Here is a 24,662-nt window from a genome sequence, read left to right as displayed (position 1 = left end):
CAAACTGTTCTACTATAATGTTTAAATTATATGCTGCTCTTTGTAAATTCTCTTCCTTATCTGATATTATTACCTGATCATCTGCAAATAATAGTGATTTATTTTGTTATTCTCGGAAATTCCTATACCTTGATTGTTTAAGGTGTTCCACTGTATTAATATTTCTTTAATGTAAATATTGGGAAATGTTGGAGACAGAGGGCATTCGTGTTACTCCTTGGTTTCTAGATTGTTTTTCAGACAACTTTTCGTTTATTTTTATTTTTATTTCATCAACTTTATACATATTCAATATTGCATGTAATAAAATATTAGGTATATTTATTCTTTATAATATATCAAACGGCATATATCTTTATTCTTGTCATATGCTTTTTCGTAATCCATAAACAAAAGTTGTTTCCAAATTAATTCTCTTCTTTTTTTCTATAAGTAGTTTTAAACAGAAAGCTGCATCCATTGTAGAGTGTCCTTTTCTAAATCCATTTTGACATTCTAATAATATTTTTCACTGTATATTTTTAGTTTTTCATTACGTATCCTGCTATATATTTTGCAGCATGTATTCAATAAACTAATACCTCTGTAGTTAGCAGGTTTTGTTTTTTCCCCTTTTTAAATATAGGTATTGCTATGCTTGTATTCCATTCTATTGGTATTTGTCCATTTGTATATATTTTATTTAAAAGTTTTTGTAATCTTTGATGAAATTGTTTCCAGCAAATCTATACAGTTTGGAGTTTACCATCTTCTCCTTCTAGTTTGCCATTTCTTATTTTATTTAGGCTCTCCTTTAATTCTTTCATTGTTATCATATCATTTAAGGTATTTTGTAAATTTCTGGTGTAATTATTTTTGATGCCGGTATTATCCGTCCAAAGATCTGTAAAGTAATCCAAGAATTCTTTTAAATCAATTTCATAAATTATATATGCAGTTTCGTTTATATCTGCATTCATGTTATTAATATTTTGTACACGCTGGGTCTTATTTTGTATATTTCCTTTTCTAGATATGATACGAATTTTTCCCAGCTTTCTCCGTGTTTCTTTCTGGTTTCTCTTTTGGCTATTGCTCGTCTTTTTTTATATTCAATTTCATCTTCTGGGGTTTTGCTACTTAGCCATCTTTTAAAAGCCAACTTTTATTTTCAATTATTGTTTTTATTTCATTGTCCCATATATGTAATTTTTTATTTTTATGATTTTTTTGTGTGTTCGTAGACTTTCATATGCTGCTGATGTGATAATGTCTTTTATATTATTCCATTCTTTCTCAATGCTTTCATTTTCTTGTATTTTTTCCAAGTAGTTATTAATCCTCTGTCAGTATAAATTTCTTATACTTGAATCATTTAGTTGTCTTACTTTATAATTAAATTTTGTTTCTCTAGTTTGTTTATTCTTTTGTATTTTTTGTAGCCAGTTTGGTGGACATCTCAGTTTGGCCTGTATTAATAGTGATCTGTGTCAATTTCTAGCTCTCTTCTAACTTTAACGTCTAGGAAGAAGTCTGCTGCTGTTTTATTTGCTATAAAGTAGTCTATTATTGATTTTTGTCCTCTTGCACACTACGTATATTTATGTATAATTTTATGTTTGTAAAATGTATTCATTATTTTTAAATTGTTGTATATTACATAATCAATGAGTCGCTTTCCATTTTTATTTACTGTCCGTTCTTCAAATATTTGTATATTGTTAATTTTTTTCATTCCTATTCTGGCATTAAGATCTCTGGTTATACTTTTATGGTCTGTTTTATTTAATTTTTCATATATTCCTTTTAACTCTTTGTAAAAGTAATTATTTTTTTCTTCTTTTCCTTCTTCAGGAGAATACACTCCAACACCTGTTAAATTTTTTTTATTTACTTTAATCGCACTTCTAATATTCTTTCATTCCAGTATATATAATGAGTTATTTTTTCTTTAATTGATTTTTGGATCCAAATCATCACACCAGCTTTTTCCATGTATTTGTTTGTCTACTCCACTATATATATTATATTGTAGTTGGCGATTTCTTTTGTTCCTTTAAGTTTTTTTTTCCTGTGAGAACTGCAATTTCTATATTTTCGTCATTTAAATTTTTATCTAATTCTTCATCTTTATGTGCTATGGTTCTAGCACCTAAAGGTGTGCTAGAACCATAGCACATCTTTATTTGCTTTATTTGTATCTAATGTTCCATGTAACATATTTCACCGCGTTTTTCGTTTTCCGAAGTTTCTTAATTTTTTCCAGTTTGCGGTCATTTCCCATGTTTTCTGTCAGGATTTCGTTGACACTTGAAAGTAATATGTGTTTCACTATGTCAAGTGACTAGCGTGACGATAGATATCCTAGTGGTGGGGCTGCCACCTGAAGAAAACTAGGCTTGCTTTCCTTAGTAGATAGTGGAAACTACAGTTTGAGAGGAAAGAGTCACCCCCCTCACCCTCGAATTGTTCTAAAAGCACTGGGGGGGGGTTAGAAGTAAGAGAGAGTAGAGGGAAAGAAGAGTAGAAGGCCAGTCTCCAGATATGCCCGTACTTACCAATATGAGCCGCCCCTGATTTTCACCTTTAAGGTACATACATTTATTTTTTCCTATATACAACGCTCATCGCAATACCTTTAGGCTCATATTGTATTCTACTGCAATCATAATTTTGCTTGCCTTGAAGTTTCTAATTTTTTATATCATATTTTTGATATATTTATATAGCTCGAAGAATTCTAGTTTACTTCTCGTGACTAGATATCTTTTCATTTCTCTTCATTTTCTGAGAAGGTTTAGGGTTTCATCAAACAATTCTCCTTCATAATTGTGGTTAATTACACCAGAGCTTCCCAAACTGTGAGCCGCGGCCCCCTTGGGGAAGTAGGTTTTGTTGAGGGGGGCTGTGAAATAACGAAAACAAATTTTAAATATTTTAAGACTAAGTAGATTTTTTTAATTTAAAAGAAACGTATTTAAATTTTATTATTTATTATTTCTTTTTTACTATTTTTTATATTTTAATGGAAAAAGTCACACATTAGTGTTGGTTTACAAACTTTGCTTCCAGCGTATTTCGGCACTTAATGAATATTAGTAAATATTGCTTATTTACTAATATTAGTAAATTACTAATGTTTAATTTCAAAGCAGTGGTTAATTGTATTTACTTCGAATGCTCTCCAGGGAAGCTCCAAATCTTCCTGTCCGTTTCATCACGCGTTCGTAATCAGGGACTGTTGATATTGACTTTATATACATATCGAAACTCGTTTTATATTATCACTGTCATCCGAGCTAGTTTTCTGTTGCCAATAAAAGTTTCGCATTTACTTCACACATGAAAAACAAGTTCATGTGGGAGATAGCAACTCGCTTGCAGTGGTAAACAACACGCACTGCCGAAGAGGCAATAAAACTTAGTACTTTTATTTTGCCAGTGAACAAGGTATGAGGAGTCTGTGTAATATATTTCTCAACAAATACTGCAATTAGAGACAACTGGAATAAAAATACACAGTAATGAATCACATGTCCCCTCATACAGAAACTATGCTGTATAGACTGAAACAAAACCATATGTTGCATGGGCAAACACAGTATCTAACTAAAAACTATTGTTATTAACTAGATGTGTGTGAGTTCGATTTCCCAAGGCAGCAATAAATTTCAACCGAACGTGTTAAAATTCGTAAAAGTGTTAAAACTAAGTAATATATATATATATAATGAATGCTATGGCAGTTTCACATATGGAATTCGGTTGAAAAGCTATGCTTTTATCTTTCGGTTGCGCGATCCTTTGTTAAAACCGCGCCAATCATATGCACGTTTTAATAACCTGCCTTTGCTGTCTGTTTCGAGTTAGGCTTAATTACCGTAAAGGGAGAAAAGTCATAAAAGATAAAAATGTTCCTGGTCCGGGGATTCCCTTATTCAGGTAATATTCACTAATTTCATGTTATCAGTCTGTGGTGTGCCAGTATTGGTAAGTGGTGATATTATTTGATCTATTCTACGTTAAAAAATTTATCCCTGAGATGGATAAGTGGCTGATAAAAAATAAAAAAAAATTCCCGCGAACAATGAGAAGTAGAAACAGACTAAAAAAAAAAAAAAGGACAGTATTTCATATTTTATCAGAACAGCCCGCATCGCCTTCAGAACCAAACGGTAAGAGGCAAAAAATATAATATTTGTATTCGATTTTTGCGATATTAGCTGTGTATGTTTTGTATTGAATATAACTACAATAAATATTATAATAATATATCTCTCTATTACGATTTTTTTTTCGAGGGGGGCCGTGAAATATTTTAATTTTTGCAAAGGGGCCCCTGACATCTAGAAGTTTGAGAAGCACTGAATTACACAATTCTCATTGGCATTATATAATACGGTCTCAGTTATTATTTTATAGTTTTATCCTGCTTTTCATTCATATCAAAATCATAAAATTCTTCTAACACTTTCTGGAAGAGCTCTTTGTAACCATTGTAATTATTTTGTTGGAAAGATGTGAGAGTGGTTCCAGATGCAGTGCTTCTCAAGATGAATTCATTTTATCTGTCTTGAAGACTAAGTATTTGAAACTTCCAAGCTTCAAGGGAGGATGCTAGAGTGAAGGGGCATGGAGGTATTACCACAAAAAATCTGGCCAAACTCCTTAAAGAACATCACTTACCCACCCTTCTAAACCTGACTATATATATAATATATTCTTTCCCGATAGCAAAGGCCCAACAGATAAACTGGTTTCCTCCTGAACCGACACACAAACAGAACTGTATATACACTTCTAAATAAAATTTCTAGTCGCATAAGACAAATCAGGGATTGATCTAGATCCTATACCCTTCTTTTCTACAGCATCCCTTGCCGTTATGAAACACTCAATATTTAGAAAAGAGTTGACGAACTACTTTCGTCAGAGAAAAGAAAAGTTCATCCGGAAAGGAGAAGCAAAAAGAGGGCTGTCTGGAAATGCCCACGGAGAAAAGCTAGGCTACTTTCCACTTTTCAAATTCCGGCTCAAATTGGAGAGACTGTTCCTCGAAGTGGCGCAAGTTCTACGAAATCCGGTTAACTGCAACAGGAACGACGATATGATTTTAAACAGATTTGCGTAAAGCGCTATCTCTCTGGCAGCAATAACAACAGAAATCTCCGCAACGAAAGCCACTGTCGCCTCTCCACTGATGTGACTGTCCTTTTTATTCAGGATATTTTAGTTGTCTTCACTAACTGTGTAGTGTACCATTGTGTCTGATAATGTCAGTTTAAATTGGCGAAACGTTGGCGTTAAATAATTAATTTAATCTATCAAATTATTTGTTTACGCTCAAGTCAGTTCATGTTTCAAAAATTACTGCACGTGTAACTATCTTTCTTCTATCCGTGAGAACTATGTCAATGAAATTTTACCAGAAGGCACGTAAACCCAATGGGTAACAAATAATCACTTTCTTCAAGATTATAAATTTTATTTTACAGATGAACATTTACAGGTAAATAATTCACCTGGGTTAGCATTGTAGGCCGCCTTGGAACGTGTACACATGTTTTCCTGACAGGATTGCGCAAATTTTAAAATTTGCCTTGAAATGTTGATACGACACTCTTCGATGCACATCTAGAAAGAAAGAAGAAAGTAGTTGTAATGATGTGTTCCAAAAATTCAAGCATTATCTCTTCTCTTACATTCAAACTACAATACACGTTCAACCACCTCTGCGTTATTGTCTATTTGTGGGTGTTTGTATATCAGCGTATTTTTTTTTGGGGGGGGGCATTATGTTTTTTAAAAGTTGGTTCTCTGTCTTCCATACTGTTCAACAAATGTACATTTTTGTCTTGGTGGATGATTTCGTGGATGATTTATTTCGTGGATGATTGTTTTTTGTTTTAATTACTAGAATTGTAAGGCGAAATAGACGGGAAGTTTTATATAGGCTTAGCCAGTGATATCAGAGATAGACAGCTTTTGTTTTCAATTCGGGTCAACAGAATATAAGCAATTTTAAGAGTTGATAAAAGTAAATAAATGAATAATTCTCTGCGGCATATTATGGAAATTTCAACAAAAAGTCACATTTATTTGCTACAATTATTCATTCGATATTTCTGTACATCACGCATGCGCTTGGCCGAGAAGGATTTCTAATAGTCTCTATCACCACAACTTTATGATAAACTCTGAAGAAAAACATTTTCTTGACTGGTATTCCTGTTCGGCAAAGTAACACTTCAAAAGAGAGAAAACATCGCACTTTAGTCAAATGCGAGACACTACAGTCAAAATCTTATGTGATCTTAAAGATGGCAGTGCTTTATCAGGTCTTTCCATACTACAGTGTTAACTTGCTAGACTTCGATCCAGCAAGTTGAAACAAGCTCTCTGTGGTAAACACTTTACTACCGTGGAAAGAATAATCCGATTTATCGCACACATCAACTAAAATGGTTTGTCCACAAGAATATGATTTATTATGACTTTGGATATTGGTTGTAAGGCAGAATGGAGATTATATTAAGCAATCAAATATTAAAACATGATATGTATATAATAATAGACACATAGCATTTATATTCAATAATAGCAGCATTTATATTCAATTGTATATAAGCATATGCAAAGCAACTTTAATAATTCTGAGTTAAAATTTGCTCACTGCTTGGGAGAGAGGTCCTACACGCCCAGCAGCTAACCAAGCTTCAGTGTAATTGTAGCACATCGTTGAATACGGGGGAGGAAGCAGATTCTTCTCTGTCTGAAAAATCAATGCCACACAACATTATTTTAAACAATATTAAGAAGTGTGCTAACTCTCTATTATAATGTACTTTATTATATAATAATCAATATTTATGTATTGTCTGTAATTATTGCCCAACTGTATATTCCTTCATATTTCTTTAAACGTAATTACTAATATCCAAATGCTGGTAGGTGGAAATCTTGTACCACGAAGTTTTAGAAAGTAATCGACAGTATTTTGTTCATGCCTACTGTGATTTGCTAATGAGCATCGAGCGTATAGCAGATGGTGAAATCCATCTTTCTTTTAAACTCTGTCTGAAATAATATGGTGGATGTTAGGGTCAATTTTTCTGATACCGAGTATTAAATAGAGTTTCCAGAGGTGGAAATATCACTTGTTTACATCTATAGTTCACTAGATTGAATCCATCTTATTAAGTAACTGAAAAGAAGTTCTGCAATAGGCCAATAGAATTTAATTCATGACCTCTACTGATGTGAAAGAATTACTCAGAGTTACAATGGAAACATTCACCACTCCACACATAAAACTGCACAGACAACAACAGAAAATCTCACATACAGCCTGCTAGAGAACGATTAATTTAGAAACCACTGCTTTTGACACTCTGGTTGAAGGTTACCTTTCCCCAGTAATATTAATTTGTTGCCTCAACAGATCACCAAACACAGATAAACTGATAAACATGCAGATCTCTTCACATTGCTTCTCATAAAACTTGGCCGCTTCCAATAGAGCTATCTGAATAGTGAGGCCATCTTCCTGGACGACCTCAACGTCCAGAGTTCAAATTGAGTCCCCTACTCCAACACCACTGGCCAATCAGGAAAAGAAGCAGACATCTTTGCTATAAGTAATGAAATAACCCAACTCGTATAACAATTAATTAGAATTCCTGATCATTGTCTTCATTTTGCAAATACTCTGGATCTCATTTTTGACCAGTTCTCATTCCATATTCAACATAGACGTCACTCGGCCACTCAGAACGCAATCTTGTAGATACTCCACTACGTAGAGGTCTAACAACTAATCATCGACTACCAGTAATAATTCAAGAGCCACAACTGACTTCGCAGCTTAAATCACCCACCACTGGAGACGTACAGTAAATATGTTTAAAGAAATATGTGCTCCAGCTCTTGGCATTTGGAAAGCCTTCGACTGGGTTGCGGTATTGAGACTTACTAAAGAAATTGCGATTCTTTGTTATGCCACCTTCTGTAATTGCGTAACCAAATTTATCTCCATCTGGTAGTTCTCTGCAAGTAGATCATGGTAGATGGGTTTCTTTGTTCGAACTTCGCACCAATGCTGCAGTACATAGTAGCTCTGTCCCATCACCTACTCTCTGTCTCCTGTACATAAACGACTTAATTACAATAGCCAGTAATCCAAACCATCAATTTTCCAGATTATTGTTCTGCTTTACAGATAAGAGTACTGTCGAATAATCTTATTCATTTGACAAATCATTCAATACTGTGACATCCCAGGTTGCAAGATCACCTATATCTACTCTTAAACATTAATATGTACACCATTCTTAAATAGGGTGAAGACAATCATGTTATATTCAATGCCATACAAACAGTCTTGCTTTTTGTTATGTAAAACAAATCTCAGCTTACCAACCATTACCCTCAGTAATACATAAATCATTAGACAAGATCAAAGCTCTTTCCTTGGAGTAACGTTTACCTTCAATCTTTCGCAGCATAAACGTCGCATAGAACGCCTCTTCAGCATCCAAGAAACTTGGCATTCTCTTTCTTTCGAGAAGCTATTTTGCATCTACCCGACTTCGATCTATATACAAATCCAAAATCCAGCATGTTTGGGATATTGCTCACATACTTTGTGTGATCCAACTAAAGTTAACCTTAAAATCCTTGACGCTGTCCAGTGCAGTAGGAGTTAGGCTCGCAGATAATAATTCTCTTATAGATTCACTTCGGCATCTACCTCACTGACGCAGAAGTTCAGCGCTGTATCTATTCTACAAGCACTTGTAAGGTCACTGCTCTAATGAATTTCCAACCATATTTCCTCCACTTTCTGTTGTACCTTGTAACACAAGAGCAGCAGCTGCCCAGCATCCCTTTACTGTCAAATCCAAACACACCGAACCTCCTTCTGTTCATCCGCTTTCATTACATCTACCACTGTACTGAGTAACCTCCCTCCTCGAGAACTCTTCCCATTCAACTACAGCCTCATCAGAAAACAAGATCAAGGAATTTCTATGTGAGTCCTCATCAGCATCCAACCGCATACACCACTGATGTGTTTATAGATCCCTTAACTTCTATGAGATCAATATATAAAAATTCAAATTTTTAGAAGATACAAAATATTATTTGTTTATAACTAAAAATGCATGAAGAATGTTCAATATATTCGTTATAAATCACCTTGTCTAAATAAGGAATCTCTAATTATGTTTAAAACTGATGCATAAATTAACAATTTCAGTATCGTCTGTACAAGTTGCTCTAATATACGTCTATTTAAGAGAAAGAAAGCAAGTTTACTTCCATTCTGAAAAAAAAAGGAAAAGGAGTAAAGATTGAAATCACCCTACCGCCAATTACTTTGTTCTCTATTCTGGAAAAAATGGAAAATTTCTTAATTATCAACTTCCTGCTTAGAGACATTAAAACTAATTGGCACTTATGATGAAAGTTTGTATATCTATATATATATATATATAAGAAAGTATATATCTATATATATATATATATAAGAAAGTATATATCTATATATATATATATAAGAAAGTATATACATATATATATATATATATATATCAAAAGTTGTATAAACTCCTTACCATTTTCAAATCCAATTTATAATGCTTAAAAGTTTCAAAAATGTTTCCTTCCAAGAAAGGATTTCGGGGATCATCAGTAGAATGAATAGACATATGAAATCCGTGGTTAAGGGCATGGTGGTCATATATGATCGACTCCTTGAGACTCATGACGAGACGAAAAACTGCAAAATATAGTAAATTTAATGAACAGGCATATTCACTAATCGGATTTTTCAAATCTTAATATTCATTCAAACTAATAAGCAATCGCAAAAATGTTCCGAGCATTGTCAGTCATCTACGACAGTGGTTCTCAATCTTTGTGACACCATGGCCCGAAAAAATTTTTTTGTATCAGACGAGGGCTCGGTTCCAACAAGTTTATTCTTAATTAATACCTATCCAAATTGTTTATAAAATTCATGCATACCTAAACTAACATAAAGTTTAGTAATTAATTATGGCATAATCAGAAAGAGTATTAATACACGTATGTATTCGGTGTGCATGTTGACAAAGATAAAATTGCAAATAAAAAATATAAAATAAAATTTATTCATGAAAAATAATTCCAGAACTAAAATGACAAATTCCAGGAGACTGACATAATTGATTAATAATTCCTACCTAAGGTTTGTGTCAGACCAGTTAGGATTCCATATACAGGGTGTTCGGGATAAATTTGACAGTTTCGTAAGGAAAAAGAAAATCTTCTTTGTATCTATTAAATTTAATGAATTGACAAAAAAACATTACAGGCAGAGTTAATTACAATACTATCAACAAGAGTTACTCAAAATAACCACCATTAGCATCGATCACAGCTTCAATTCTGCTTCGGAACCTCGAACAAGCTGATGCTACAGTCTCCCTGGGAAGGGCCGCAAAAACTGTTTTAATTTTATCCATTAACTGGGCTTTTGTATTACTGGAAGTGCGATTGGTGTCTTTTTCAACTGCGCCCCATACAAAATAATCCATGGGGTTAAGGTCTGGGGAGTTTGGAGGCCAAACATTTGGACTGGTGAAGTCGTAGAAATTTTCAGACAACCATTTTTGACTTTTCCCAGAGGTGTGGCAAGGGGCCGAATCCTGCTGCCATACATACGGCCTACCATTGGCTACCCTTGTTATCCAATGCTTGACTACAGTTAGCAACTCCACGAACAAAGCCCGAATTCCAATGCCAGGGTTCTTCAACACCTGTTCCTGCAGATTTGAGAGGAATTCTGCTATACGAACGCAATCAGATCGTCTGCTAGGGATCTTTCATCTTGCTACATCCTCGTAGTCACCATTGCAAGTCTCTAGTCACCTCGTAGTCACCATTGCAAGTCTCTAGTTCATGCCTGATTGTTTTTACTGTATTCAGGGAGCATTGGGCAGCAGTCGTAATATCCTTATTTTGATGGCGGGCACGAATCATCATGATACAAGTTATTCTCTTCCATGATTCAGGTGGGTTCCAGCTATCCATCCTTTCTGACATCTTGTATATGAATGAAGAAGGGTCCAAACTTTTAAATGAAGAGAAGTGTGTGTTAATACATGTAACTTACGGAAAAATATAATTAATTATAAATATGTCAAATTTATCCCGAACACCCTGTACTAAAGTTAGAATTCTACAGTTAGAATGTCATACCAGAATATCTTACATCACTGTTTCTTAACCGCCTGGGAACGGCCAGGCGTTGAGATACACTGATGTAAGATATACGAGAATATTTAATTTATAGCGTCTCTAGATTTTATGACTGTACACATTGTTGCTATCAATTGCACTTTCCTTGTTAAGAAGTGGGGAGCATGCACTCGGTGCTCAGCTGACTACCGGAACCCCTGTCGATCAGGCAATGGTGTGGAGGTAGGTTGTTTACCAAACTCTCACCCAAATATAGAAGCTTACATATTGGCATATACAATCATACAGCCATCTTGGCATTGACTCTATTACACCACAAAAAGTGCGCTGAGCTATTCTGAACCAAGTAGACTGAAAGTTAATCCGAAGATCAGCAACCTAGCGAAGAACTGGCAATGAAGACTGAATGTTGGGTGCCTCATCATATCAGAATCTGGAAGAGTCCAGATACATAAACCAAAATTGTGAACATATGGTATTCTAACTGGTCCTACACAAACCTCAGATAGTTATTATTAGTCAAGTTATGCTCGATGAATGAGAGATGACAATTACCAAATATGTTCATCAGAAGGCTAGCCATACGAACATAACTCCACCACTAGCCTCTTTCTTCCACCATTGAGTCTACTTGGCAGAAAACAGGCTGTATAGTCATAATAATTTGCAGATAGTCCGCGCGGAAAACCCTAGTGGCTTTGCGCTTCGCAACCATATGCCTGGCGAAGGAGTGTCCTAGGTTCGATTCCCGTCAACGACATGAGGAGCTCAAGGATCTTCCTCAGCCATAGCCGAGTTAGCCGGTCTTGAGCGTGGACAGCAGGGTTATTTCCGCCAGTTTATCTGGTGGTTTTCATCCCGCAAGCAGGCAAACCGGTCCAAGGACACACACGGATTACAGCCAGGAATACTGGCCCAGCCAAAGTTCTGATTCGTCAGCCTCTGTCGGTTCCAGAGCCCGGATAAAATTTGGGGGGACTAGATTGCACCGTGAACTCCCGTGTAAAGGGAGAACACTGTATCATCACACGGAATTTATTTATTTATTTGCAGATGTGTGTATATAACTTTTTTTGCAAAAAATGCAGAAAGTGAATAAATTCATAATTTCATTTAGCCGATTGAATATATTTCTTTTTATATTTACAACAGCTTATAAATCACTTTGCAAATAAAATTTCATTCCACACACCTACATACTCACCACTTTTGAATTTCTTGCTAACCAATATTCTTGCCATATTCTTGCTAACCAATCTGCGTTCGCATTTTTAACTGGTGAGGTATTTGTTTAACACTTTAATGTTAGTAATGCACAACTGCTATTCCACATGAGATACACGCACACTCAACTGAAAATATACTTGGTTAACTTAAATAAAATGCATTTTATTAATCTGCATTACACGATTTCATATTATTGAAGTTTTTTGTTTTCAATATTTGTATTAACAATGAAAGTAAGCAGCATTTGCAACTGCAAAATGGAGAATTGATCAATATCCCACATGTGATTTGATCTCACAGTATACTGTACTAAGGAAAAAATGCGCTCATCGTTGCCCAGCGTATTCCTGAACCTGCTGTCAAACCAACCTGTTATTACCTCTGATCCCAAGGTAAGATTGTATGTATTTTTTCAGTGGAGATATAATTCATTCCCCGTTGGGATCCACCACTCTTCTTTAGAAGGCCCCAAAAGTGGATTGAAAAATCCTGCTCACTTAATTATGTTCAGAATCCCTGCTTCCTATTTACTAAACTTACCATCCTTCACTACTGAAACACATGTACTGCATCAGAGGTTTACCACCCTTGAGTGATCTGCTTGCAATGACAAGTACAGGAATATTTCAGGTCATTAGAGAGGAACGAAGGCATAAAAAAACGAAGGACAGTTGGGAAGTGTTAACATGTCTTTTAGTCGAGGTAGAGAGCTGACATTCCACATACAGAAAGAACTCAAAAAATGAAAGAAAATAGCAAAACAGATAAAAATGCGCAGTACTCTTCTTGACCTCTGTTCATGCCATGGATTAGTCATTACTGACACCAAGTTCAAACAAAATAAAAATGTATCAAATGGCATGAGCGAAAATGGAAGGAATTAAGAAAAGGTGTACTGACTATGTTATTGTGGATATAATACCTGAGAAAACAAGTATGTAAGATAGGCAAGAATGTGAACGGAGAGATAATCGCGCAAGTGAATAGACTAAACACAGAGAAGGAACATAGGGTGGACAGCGAGCCACTGCCTTAAAAGTGTAAATGATGTTTTCAGTAGTAGTTGAGTAAGTGCACAAGAACGATTAAGATGGTCAAAAATGTGAGGACGACATTTAGTCCTGGGGAGGGATTAATATGAGTGATGATAGCCGGGAATGGACAGGGGTAGGGAAGTCATATCCGAGAAATAGGACTTGTTACCGACACAGAAATGAGCTAGCTTCTATGATTACAAATACTAGACGCATGCGAACAAGGAGAATGAAACTGTAGTATTGATCGAGTTCACTCACCCCAAATTGTTGGTGTAGGTGAGACATGGTTGAACGAGGATAACATTCCAGCAGCAATACACAAGGAAGGATATGCATCCTTTCTTGAAGACAGATAAGGAAAAAAGGGAGAAGTGCTATTTATAATAGGAGAGAAGTTGTGTCCATCTAGGGGGTGGAGATGCAAAGAGCAAATATTGACAGTAGTTTTCAAGCAGTGTTGTGTGAGCTGGAGGTGGACATCATGGAATGCTTAGTTGGTAGTTGCTGTAGCTGTGGTAATGTGGAAAGCAGGGAGAAATAAATGTTTAAGTAAATTGGTCTGACTAATAAGAGAATAGAGTCATTATGTGCGATTTCAGTTATGGTAATATGGACTAGAATTAAGAGGCAGCATCAGGAATCAAAACGAATGGATATCTTCAATTTTTAAAGAACAACTACTTTACTCATTACCTAACAGAGGACACATGTGGATCGAGGTCTTGAGTTTAATTATCTCATTAGAAGATATTTTTGTAAATGAAATGTCATCTCTTCCTCCAGTTTGTGAAAGATACGTTTGGTGATTGCAAGCCATATCACGATTTTTGTGAGAAATAGTTGTATATGTAAGTATTAGGCGGATGGTTATGGCAAATTCAGGAGGTGGTTTGCAACGATAACATGGAATGAGGAACTTGGTAAGGAAATCAGCCCACGCAAGGCACAAAAAGTAATATAGGTTAACAATAGAGCTTTCGACGGTGGGAGCAACACAAAAATAGCAAATGATAGTAAAAGAAATATTATTGTATTTTTCGATATGTGGCCATCAGAAGGAAGAATGATTATGGGATGATTATGTTGGTCGGTGAAAATAGAAGAATAAAAAATACTGAGGAGGACATACTAAAGGTGTTTGAAATATTCCACCCCCGTGTTTGTAACATAATGCAAAACTTGAGTATAGCCGGAATGGAGGAGAAACCACTGATGGTGAGTGACCAGGAGGTGTGTGACGAATGGGTGAACATGCTCTTACAAGGCCACGGGACTTGATGATACATCACTGCCTCTCTTGAGGGAATGTTCAAGGTGTAACAAGAGATTTAATTTATATATTAATTTTCTTTCTTTCTTACTTAATCTTTCAGGAAAGGAAAGACACTAGCAGTGTGACCCAAAGGGTCTGTTAGGTGGTCAATGTTGTAAGTTTGTAATTAAATTGCATTGGGGTTAAATTAGGCAGAAGGGGATAAATGGTGGCATTAAGATGTTTCGCAGGTGATAAAAAGTTGGGTAAAGCTACGAAAAAGGGAACATATATTGTCACTTTGAAACAGGACCTAAGTAGACTGTCTGACTATCAAATGTGTCAGGTGCACTTTTATTGTAGCAAGTGTAAGGTGTTAAAATTTTGGAAGAAAAGATGGGATGTGAAGAATAGGTTTGGTTGGGATATTTAAGTGGAGGTAAAAGAGATGAAAGAACAGGAGATGGCGGGAGAACAGGGACATGAATTTCGTCGACGTTTTGCTAAATTTTTGCGAGAACACAGTGGATTATGGGAATAATGTGGAAATCACTGATGTGTAGAAGTAAGGATGCTTTTATTCTAATGTTCATGGTTTTCATCAGTCCCACATATGGATGACGGTGCAAATATTTTGTAGCCTAGTTTTCAAAAGAATGCTAGATGTTGGAAAGGATGCAGAAACTATTGACTGAATTGATTTCTAGTCTCTGTAACTTTCAATATTAGTACATATTCAAAGAATGCAAATTACACTCAAACAGATTACACAAATTGACAGATGCATGAGATTTTTCATAGAATATGTGAAGACGGGAGAGAATGAGAACCATCCCTGGAAGCTGTATAAGATGCGGGTCAACATGGAGGTGAGAAGCAAGTTCCTTGCATGGAGATTGGAGGGAGATTGTAATGCATTGCCTGAAAGTGGGGTAACAGTACGTACAGTGAATGCATTTAAGTCATAGGTTCCCAAAGTGGGCGGTACCGCACCCCCAGTGGGCGCTGAAGCCTTCTAGGGGGACTATAGTGGGATCAGAAGCATTTGGGGGCGTTCAGACCGTGAAGGGGTAGGTGGCTCTTTATTGAAGAAATTAATAATATATATTTAAAAATTAATTATTTTCGTGATTTTGCGATTAGATAATCATTTAAAATTTAAAAATTGCATTTTATTTCATCTTATGCCCGTCTTACACGATCAATTTTTCTATCAATTTTCTATTTCAATTATTTATTAATTTGAAAAATTACCATGCCAGATAGAAATAGATGTAAATTTTCTGTCAATGAAAAAATAGAGCAAGTATATGGGTGTGTATAATCTCATGTGATAAGTCTCTAGAGATCGGTTGATGATGGTAATAATAATAATAATAATAATAACAACAACATAAAATGCAGATTATGCGATCAGAACGATGAGACTGTAGAACATCTAATTAGTGCATGCAGCAAGATCGCTCAACCTGATTAAAAATACAGCCATAATTAAGTGGAGAAAATAATTCATTGGCAGGTATGCAAAAAATATGGCTCTCCTACTTCTGATAACTGGTGGCAGCATAAAATAGCGACAGTATTGGAAAACGAAACAGCAAAAATTCTCTGGGACTTTGGAATAATACAAACTGATCGGCATTTGGAATGCAATAGACCTGAGAGCACAATTATCGAACATCGACAGGTTTGGATTATTGATATTGCAGTACCGAGTGATAGCAACATTAACAACAAAGAACTGGAGAATTTACTAATTATCGACGTGTGGCAATCGATTTTGGAAGACTGTAGCTTCACTAAATTATCCCAATAGTTATCGTTGCACTTGGTGCAACATCAAAGAAGCTATCCAATTATTTACAGCAATTAAACATCAAATGACCCCATATGACCTGAAAAAACAGCATTACTTGGAACAGTCTATATTTTACGCAGCTACCTGACAGACTATTCTTAGATTCTTGGATAGAACTGAATTGTTCTGAATCAGCAGTTAAATTTTTATTTATATGATATCTTGTTTTGACTGTGCATTAATTATATGAATAAATTATATATTTTTTTATTATTTTTGAGATAAATTGCATACATTATATGAGCACAATTATGCATAACAAATACTATCTCGTACATAAAGTGTTTTTAAAATATTAATAATAATAACAATAACTGTGTACAACTTATATTATTAGAATATTCATAATGATGATTATTACAGATGTTTCTTTGTAATTTTCCACTCTATATATACAATATGAATGGATATAATCACTCTATATTGCATAGTTGCATAGTCAATACAGTTATTACATAAATTACACACATTTGATTGCATATGATACAATACTTACATTTGTTTACATATAATACATACATTACATACATTGGTTTACATGTGATACGTGCATTACATGCATTTGCATTTGGTTATGTAACATATGTAACATCTTGGATGAGAACTAATTTCTCTGCTTTCATCCTCGAAGCATGTATGGTGACACCAGTTGGTTATTATGTATTGGGTTTTTTTTTTTGCTGTGTTGGGAAGATACGAAATGTATGATTGTGAAATTCGCGCGCAAGCACACACACACACACACACACACACACACACACACACACACACACACACACACACACACACACACACACACACACACACACACACACACACACACACACACACACACACACACACACACACATATAATAACTTGGAATGTATTGATGAGTCGCTGAACCGGAAGATTGAACGAATATATTGTGTTTCATTATTAAGTTTGTATGGTATTTTGAGAGCGTATTTCTTGTTCATAGTATGTCATTAGAGCTCTTTCCAGGCTATTGTAGTTTGCAAGGTTTCTGTGCTCAAAAGGTAATTTGTTTATCATCTCTGGGATGTAGAAGTTTCGTGTGGCCTTTCCGTAGTTATTATTGCATTTATATGTGATATAATTAGTTGTCAGAGGTCTTGTTATACGGTATGTATTTCTGACTGTCCTGTAGTTGGCATCGAAATAATGTTTTAGCAAGGCTGCATAGTGACATAAATGTTTTTCTGTCAGTATTTTCTGTTTTGACATTGCAGTGTATATAAAGTCGTTATTTTCTCTTTGTTCCCAAAAGATCAGTTTTATCATTTTGTACTGAAGCGACATTAATCTATTTAATTTGTAGGGTGCACAGAAAACATAATTTGCTATGGCGTTTCTTAGCAGATTTTGGCATGGTGTTTTGTATATTAGTGTTTTTAGGCGTATGGGAACTATGTCTTTTAACCTGCAGAGTTTGCCACTTATTGTTACGAGTGTGTTGTATAGATGGTTTATGTGGCTATTCTAGTTCATATCTGCATCGAAGTATCGAATTACAAGTCATCGTATTGTTTCAATCTGAGTGATTGTAGTGGTTTTGCTGTTCTATGTGTTGTTTATGTTGGAAAGTGGATGTTGGATGGTTATATATTTGTTATCAAGTGGTCGAATCAGTGGATTTCTGAATATAATTAATTTTGTCTTTTCTGAGTTTAGGTGTATGGAGGTTTTCGTGAGCCAGTCTATGATCAGATTTATGTCATGTTGCATAAATGTTTGGGTTGTGCTTGCGTTATTATGGATGAATATTATCACTGTATCGTCTGTGTATTGGAATATCTTACCTTTGGGTAGTAGCTTATTAATATCTTGCGTGTTAACATTGAATAGTGGTGGGGAGAGTACAGCTCCCTGTGGTGCTCCACAGGTTACTGGAAGCTGTTTGCTTCGGTTTGACCCGATACGTGTGATATGCTTTCTATTTTGAAGGTAGTTTGTAAATCACCTGTGAAGAGGCCCGTCTATTCCAACATGCCTCAGCTTTTCTAACAAGGTTTGATGTGTGAGTATATCGAATGCCTTATTAAGATCAAAAAAGACTCCTATGCAATTTTGTTTTTTTTCTTAGGCGGTATTAATTATGTCTGTAAAATCTTCCAAGAGAGATGTTGTTCCCTCATTTTTCTGAAAACCATATTGTGTTTTGGGGGTAATATGAAAGGTCTCAGTGTATGCTGTGAGTTTCTTCAGTATGATCCGCTCCATAATTTGATTGATAATTGGTAATGTTGCTATGGGTCTGAAATTGCTGATTAAATTTCTTTTTCCATGTTTGCATATGGGTGTTTATGATTATGGAGGTCTTTAGCATACTTGGTATCTGTGCTGTTTTAAATATTTTATTTATTAATTTTAGTAGGATTGGACTTAAACTAGGTGCATGTTGATTTATATCATTAGGTCTTTTACCATCAATTCCTGGGCCTTTGTTTAGTTTGATTTGATGTATTGCAGGGAGAAGTTCTGCTTCTTTTATGGTTGGGAACCATAATATCTGTTTTGATTGTGGTAGAGGGTCTCGTTTTGTGATTGGCGAAATATTTCTGTGCAGGTCTTGGATGGAGTCTGCAAAGTATTGGTTAAAGTCATATGCTAGTTGTTGGATAGGTTTTGCGTCTTTCATGAAGCTGTGTTTTATGGTTTCGGAGGCGGTGGTGTTGGGAACAAAATCTAGCATCTCGTTGATCAAATGCCAGGTTTGTTTCATGTTGTTTTGTGCGGAGGTTAGTTTGTCTCTCATGTAGCTTCCTTTTGCATTTCTGATTTGTGTTGTAAGGCGATTCCTTGTTATCTTATATTCAGTTTTTAAAGCTGTGTTATTTGGATATCGCTTTAATTCTTTCCATAAAGCGTCCTTTCTGTGTATTTCTAAGATAAAGTTTTGTGTTATCCAAGGAACTTGTGTTGTTTTTGAACTAATTCTGACTTTCTTTGTAGCTTTCTTATATATTTCCTCCAGTGTGATTTCAATATTGTTGTATAAGATATCTGCTGAATTCGATGCTAGGTGTTCCCAGTCTGTTTTTCTTATTTCGTGGTTGACTATTTCTTCGTCTATTGTTGTTTTCTGTTGCTTTTCGTCTGTGGGACATCGCATGGATATTGTTTTGGTGTGCAGGTTTAGAACGGAGAAGTATTGGTCTCCTACATTGCACTTTATGACTGATGCAGTGTAACTGTTTGGTGGTGCTCGGACGTTTATATGATCTAGACAGGAGGCAGTGATAGCATTTCCGAATATCTCTTCCCTAGTACATGATGTTATTGTTGGTATTATATTATACATGGTTAGCGTGTCTAGGTATAATAATAATAATATCGTGGAATTTTCCAAGGTGATTCCTTGTCGCCATTGCTCTTCAACGTTTCTTTTATACCTTTGTCTATGATTCTGAAGAAAACAAAACTTGGGTATGAAATTCCTAAATGTGATATTAAAATTTCCCATCTGTTGTATATGGATGACTTGAAGCTATATAGAAAATCGGTCAAGCAAACAGATTCTTTATTGAACCCAGTTCGTGTTTTCAGTCAGGATATCAATATGGAATTTGGTTTAGATAAATGCATAATTTTATCTATTAAACTAGGAAAAATTATTGACACTAGCAATTTTAATTTTGATCAAGAGAAATATATAAAAGCAATTTCAGCTGAAGAAAACTAGAAATACCTAGGAAAGTTAGAAGCCGATGATATTCTCCACTCGAAAGTTAAACAACAGGCAGCATTAGAATACATTAAAAGAGTTAGAAATATTCTGAAAACAAAACTAAGCGGATTAAACACAATTAGAGCAATGAATTCTTGGACTATACCAGTGATCCGATACACAGTTGACATAATAAATTTGACAAAAGAAGACCTGGAGGAACTAGACACAAAACTAGAAAACTAATAACTATGCATCATGCATTACATCCACGAAGTGATGTTGACCGGGAGAATAGGTGGACGGGGTCTGCTGCAAGTGAGACAGAATGTGGAAGAAGAAGAATTTAGTTTAAGAAATTACATCGACAATAGCTATGAGCCAATGCTTCAAGCAATTACACAAGAGGGCCTTCTAAAAGGCCTATAAAAGTAGCTGCATTGAATAATTCAGCTACTTTCGTTCCGAATGGTATGATCGGAAAGTACAAATACCAGATTAGAGAGGTATTCCCAAAGTCACGTATTTGTAAAAATACAAATATAACTAAATGTGAGAATGTTAAAGTGAAATTTCCTTTGTAATTCTTCGGAAGACTTCTGCCGGAACAATGAAAGCTGCTGATAAGGGATAGGACAAAGTGAATTCAGACAAATAATGATTCCCAGATTTTATTTTAAACCTAATAATTAAGAAATAAATATAGCGAAGGGGAATGTATCAAAAATAAGCGTTTAATTTATATCGATCTCGAAAAGGCTATGATAGGGTACCAAAGTCCTTCAGGACGCTGTGGATACATCATGTTAGTGAGAAATTGTACAGAACAATAGTCCTTAAATTAGCGAATAAGAATCGAAGTAGAAATTAACTGAAGAATGTGCGTGAAGAGAGTTTCATATAAATAAGCGATATCCATTATTACTCTGCTAAAAGGTATTGGATCTGAAGGAGAGATAAGTGGAATGCACCTTGATATAAAATTTGGAAATATTGAAGTAAGATATTTATTTAATCTATGCTCCTAAATAAATGTATGATTGGTTTTCAGGTCGTCTGAATAACTTAGCTGAATAACGGGTATCACAAATTTGTCTTGAAACCATCAATAGAAAGAAAACAATATGAACATTTGTTATAAGTAAAAGTTATCAAAGTACATTCAGAAAGAGGAAACTAGAAGACAATTTAAGACACTTCAGCATTAAGACATAAATATAACGAAGGTGGATCAGTTAATTTGAAAATAGATGACAAAATAACCAAAGTGGTTATGTGGGAATGTAGTCGAATAAATTTGTTAGAAATACCATCCATGCTTTTAGTAAGATTTGAGACCGCAAATTCTTAAATGGGAAGTAGATGGGAAATAGAACATATTAGGCCAAGAATGTTGTCAAATAGGCATGCTTATGAAAGTAGTTTACCTTTCTTCCTTCTGGCTTTCAAGGGAACGAAGTTAGCTTCTGGATCTAGGTAAGAATTGTACGTATAACAGTTATGGACTCCCCCTGCAATTTGTGACATCATCTGAATACGTTGCATTCTCGACTGCTTTTCGCCCTATTGGTAGGAAAAGCTTTCATTAGAAGCGATTGGTCACACTGTAATAGGTGAAACAGAACAGTGTAACGTTAAAAGAAAATGAAAATAGGAAGAGATAATTTAATATCAAGGCAGATTAAGTATTCATTAATAGAAGGCTTACCCATTTCTCAGATATCGATGTAGATGATCTGGTCACATTTTGTCTGTTACGTGTATCCTTGTGTGTGTGTGTGTGTGTGTGTGTGTGTGTGTGTGTGTGTGTGTGTGTGTGTGTGTGTGTGTGTGTGTGTGTGTGTGTGTGTGATGGAAATGTTTCGACGAGTGGATGTTTAGATGAAAGTTAATCCAGAACATGACGGGAATTTTTATTCCAATCGTAAAATTCCTTTCAGTGTGTAATAGGATGTTTCTAGTCATGAAAATGTGTTGTCTTATTAAAATGACTACTCCCTCTCGTGCTGCGTTTATTAATATTAATTGATAGCGTGAAGTTGGTTTGTAGCTTGAAGGAAGTCGTTATTTATTCATCTCTTTGTTCGTGCTTATGAAAGAATTTTTTTATTCACTTAATAATATGTGAATGAGGGTCTACTGAATTGTAATTAATTTGTAAGTAGAGTCATCGAAAATTTCTAAATTTTTTCCAGTTAGCAATTTGTGATAAGAGAAAGTCAAAATTTATCAGCTATTGTTAGTTAAAAAGCTTTGGATTAGTTAAAATTGATTAAACTAATATAAGTTTAAACAATTTTTAAAGAATCCGAATAACAAAATGTGTAAAGTAAAGACTGCGGACATACATCTTTTATGATTTAATTAATTGTATTTTAATTAATAAAAAATTAAGTAAAAGTAAGTGAAATTAGTTAATATAATTAATTAATTTTATGAATTAGTTGTATCAATGAACTAATAAAATTATTTCATAATTTTATGAATTAATTAATTGTATTTACCGTCAGGAATATTTAATCATTTTTCTTCCTATATGTTACATTAAAGAATAGAAGAAATATTATTTCTAACGTCGATTGAGTCATTCAAACTTGGTTAAAATGAGCTAATACATTAGTAAAAATTCTTTTCTACGAAAAAAAATTAGAACAATACGCTTTATGAGATTCAGAAACTGCTACATTCTACCTGTTCTGACGAAAATAAAAGTATCTTCCACAAAAAATGTAATAATAAAATAAAAGATGATTTACTTCCTTTCGTCGATTTCTTGTTGTGGCAAAAGTTAACTCGAGTGAGTGGCCAAAGACCTTTTCTATTTCTCAAAAACATCACTTTAATGTTTAAAACAGTTCAATTTTAGTTGCGGTTTTCATGTTATTGTTCTTAGCGAAGGACTCCTCCTCTGAAGACATGTTATGGTTTTTCTATCGAACTGCTTTTGTGCACTTTGAAAAATCGCAGAACGCATAATTCACATGGTATTCACTGGCTGCTTAAGCTGTATGTGATTTCGGGCCATTTTTATTACAATATTATTATGCCAAACATAACGAAATGATCATTTATTTTTTTAATATCTCGCCTGTATTCTTTATCCAGGAAATGAGCAGTCACCATGTCATCAAACTTTGAGTGCTACACGCAAAGGAATTATTCACCGGATGGGGAGCTTTGTCTGAATTTTGTTGTCACATCAAATGTGTTTCCAGTTAGACAAACGGGTATACGCTAACAGGTTTAATGTTTGATAGACAAATCTTCTTATATTAAATTAAGTGCTTCTGATTCGTTTACTGGATAACAATAGTTAGTAAACGAGAATACCTCTCAAATATTTTAAACCTCAATTTAGTTTTAATCCTCAATTCAGGAAAAAGTAAACCTAAATTTATCAAAATTATTTTGGTAATTAACATACTTTTGGCTAAATGGCAAATTACTAGCATTCAAGGGACAATCACATGATGTTATTTAGGACAATTAATTCAAAACATTCATTATACAGGCATACTGATGCATGACAAGAGAGAATATGGAAAATGTTATTTATACGTTACATCAGGGAATTTGTGGTATTGAAAATTGAATTCTTCTCGCTGAGTTCCAATCCTTTCGATTTCTTCAGCTGTTAGTACGTTACTTAATAATACACCGTCCTTTATCACCTGCGTAAAAAAGATCTACATATTAATACTAATAACTAGTTAATTCTGTCGTTATTCTATCTATTTCTACTTTAATTTTTGTATCCAACATATTCTCGAAACGAATATTATTATTATTATTATTATTAGTGGTGCAGATTATTATCTCACTGTACTACAGATATAAACTGAAGCAGAAATCTTAAGGCTCACTGAGACTACAAAACAGTATAATAACATCCAAAACGAAACTGTAGTAAACGACGAAATCAGAAAAAGAGTCTAGATTCAGATAGCATCTTTAAACTCTGCTGATGCCGTATATACTAAATCATAAACTTACATTAAATTAAATATATAACAATTCATTAAGAAAAATAAAAAATAACCCCCAAACTAAAGAGAATACAAGGATAACAGTCAACAAATTTATGGACATACAAAGAAAAGATGCTACAAAATAATACGGAATCTCTTAACAACAGATCAGAACTGGAAAATAAATAAAATAAACTATCATAGAAACAAATTAACAACAGCTCAGAACGACAGAAGGGAAACCTGGCACCTGATTAGTGAAATGTTGGAGACAAAAGCCAATGCCTGAGAAACAATAAAAACAACTTTGCTTCCGAGCCCAAATCCCTCAAATAAATTTAATTACAACTTCCGAACTCTGTCCATAAACTGCGGAAAACATTCTCTCCTCACACAAAGAAGTATTTTCCACTAGGACCACGAGCA

This window comes from Typopeltis vanoorti, chromosome 21 (genome assembly GCF_054136105.1).
Source record: "Typopeltis vanoorti isolate ZY-2024b chromosome 21, IOZ_Tvanoo_1.0, whole genome shotgun sequence".
In the NCBI taxonomy this organism is placed as follows: domain Eukaryota; kingdom Metazoa; phylum Arthropoda; class Arachnida; order Uropygi; family Thelyphonidae; genus Typopeltis; species Typopeltis vanoorti.
The sequence above is the reverse complement of the archived record's forward strand: the minus strand, read 5'-3'. Positions refer to the sequence as shown.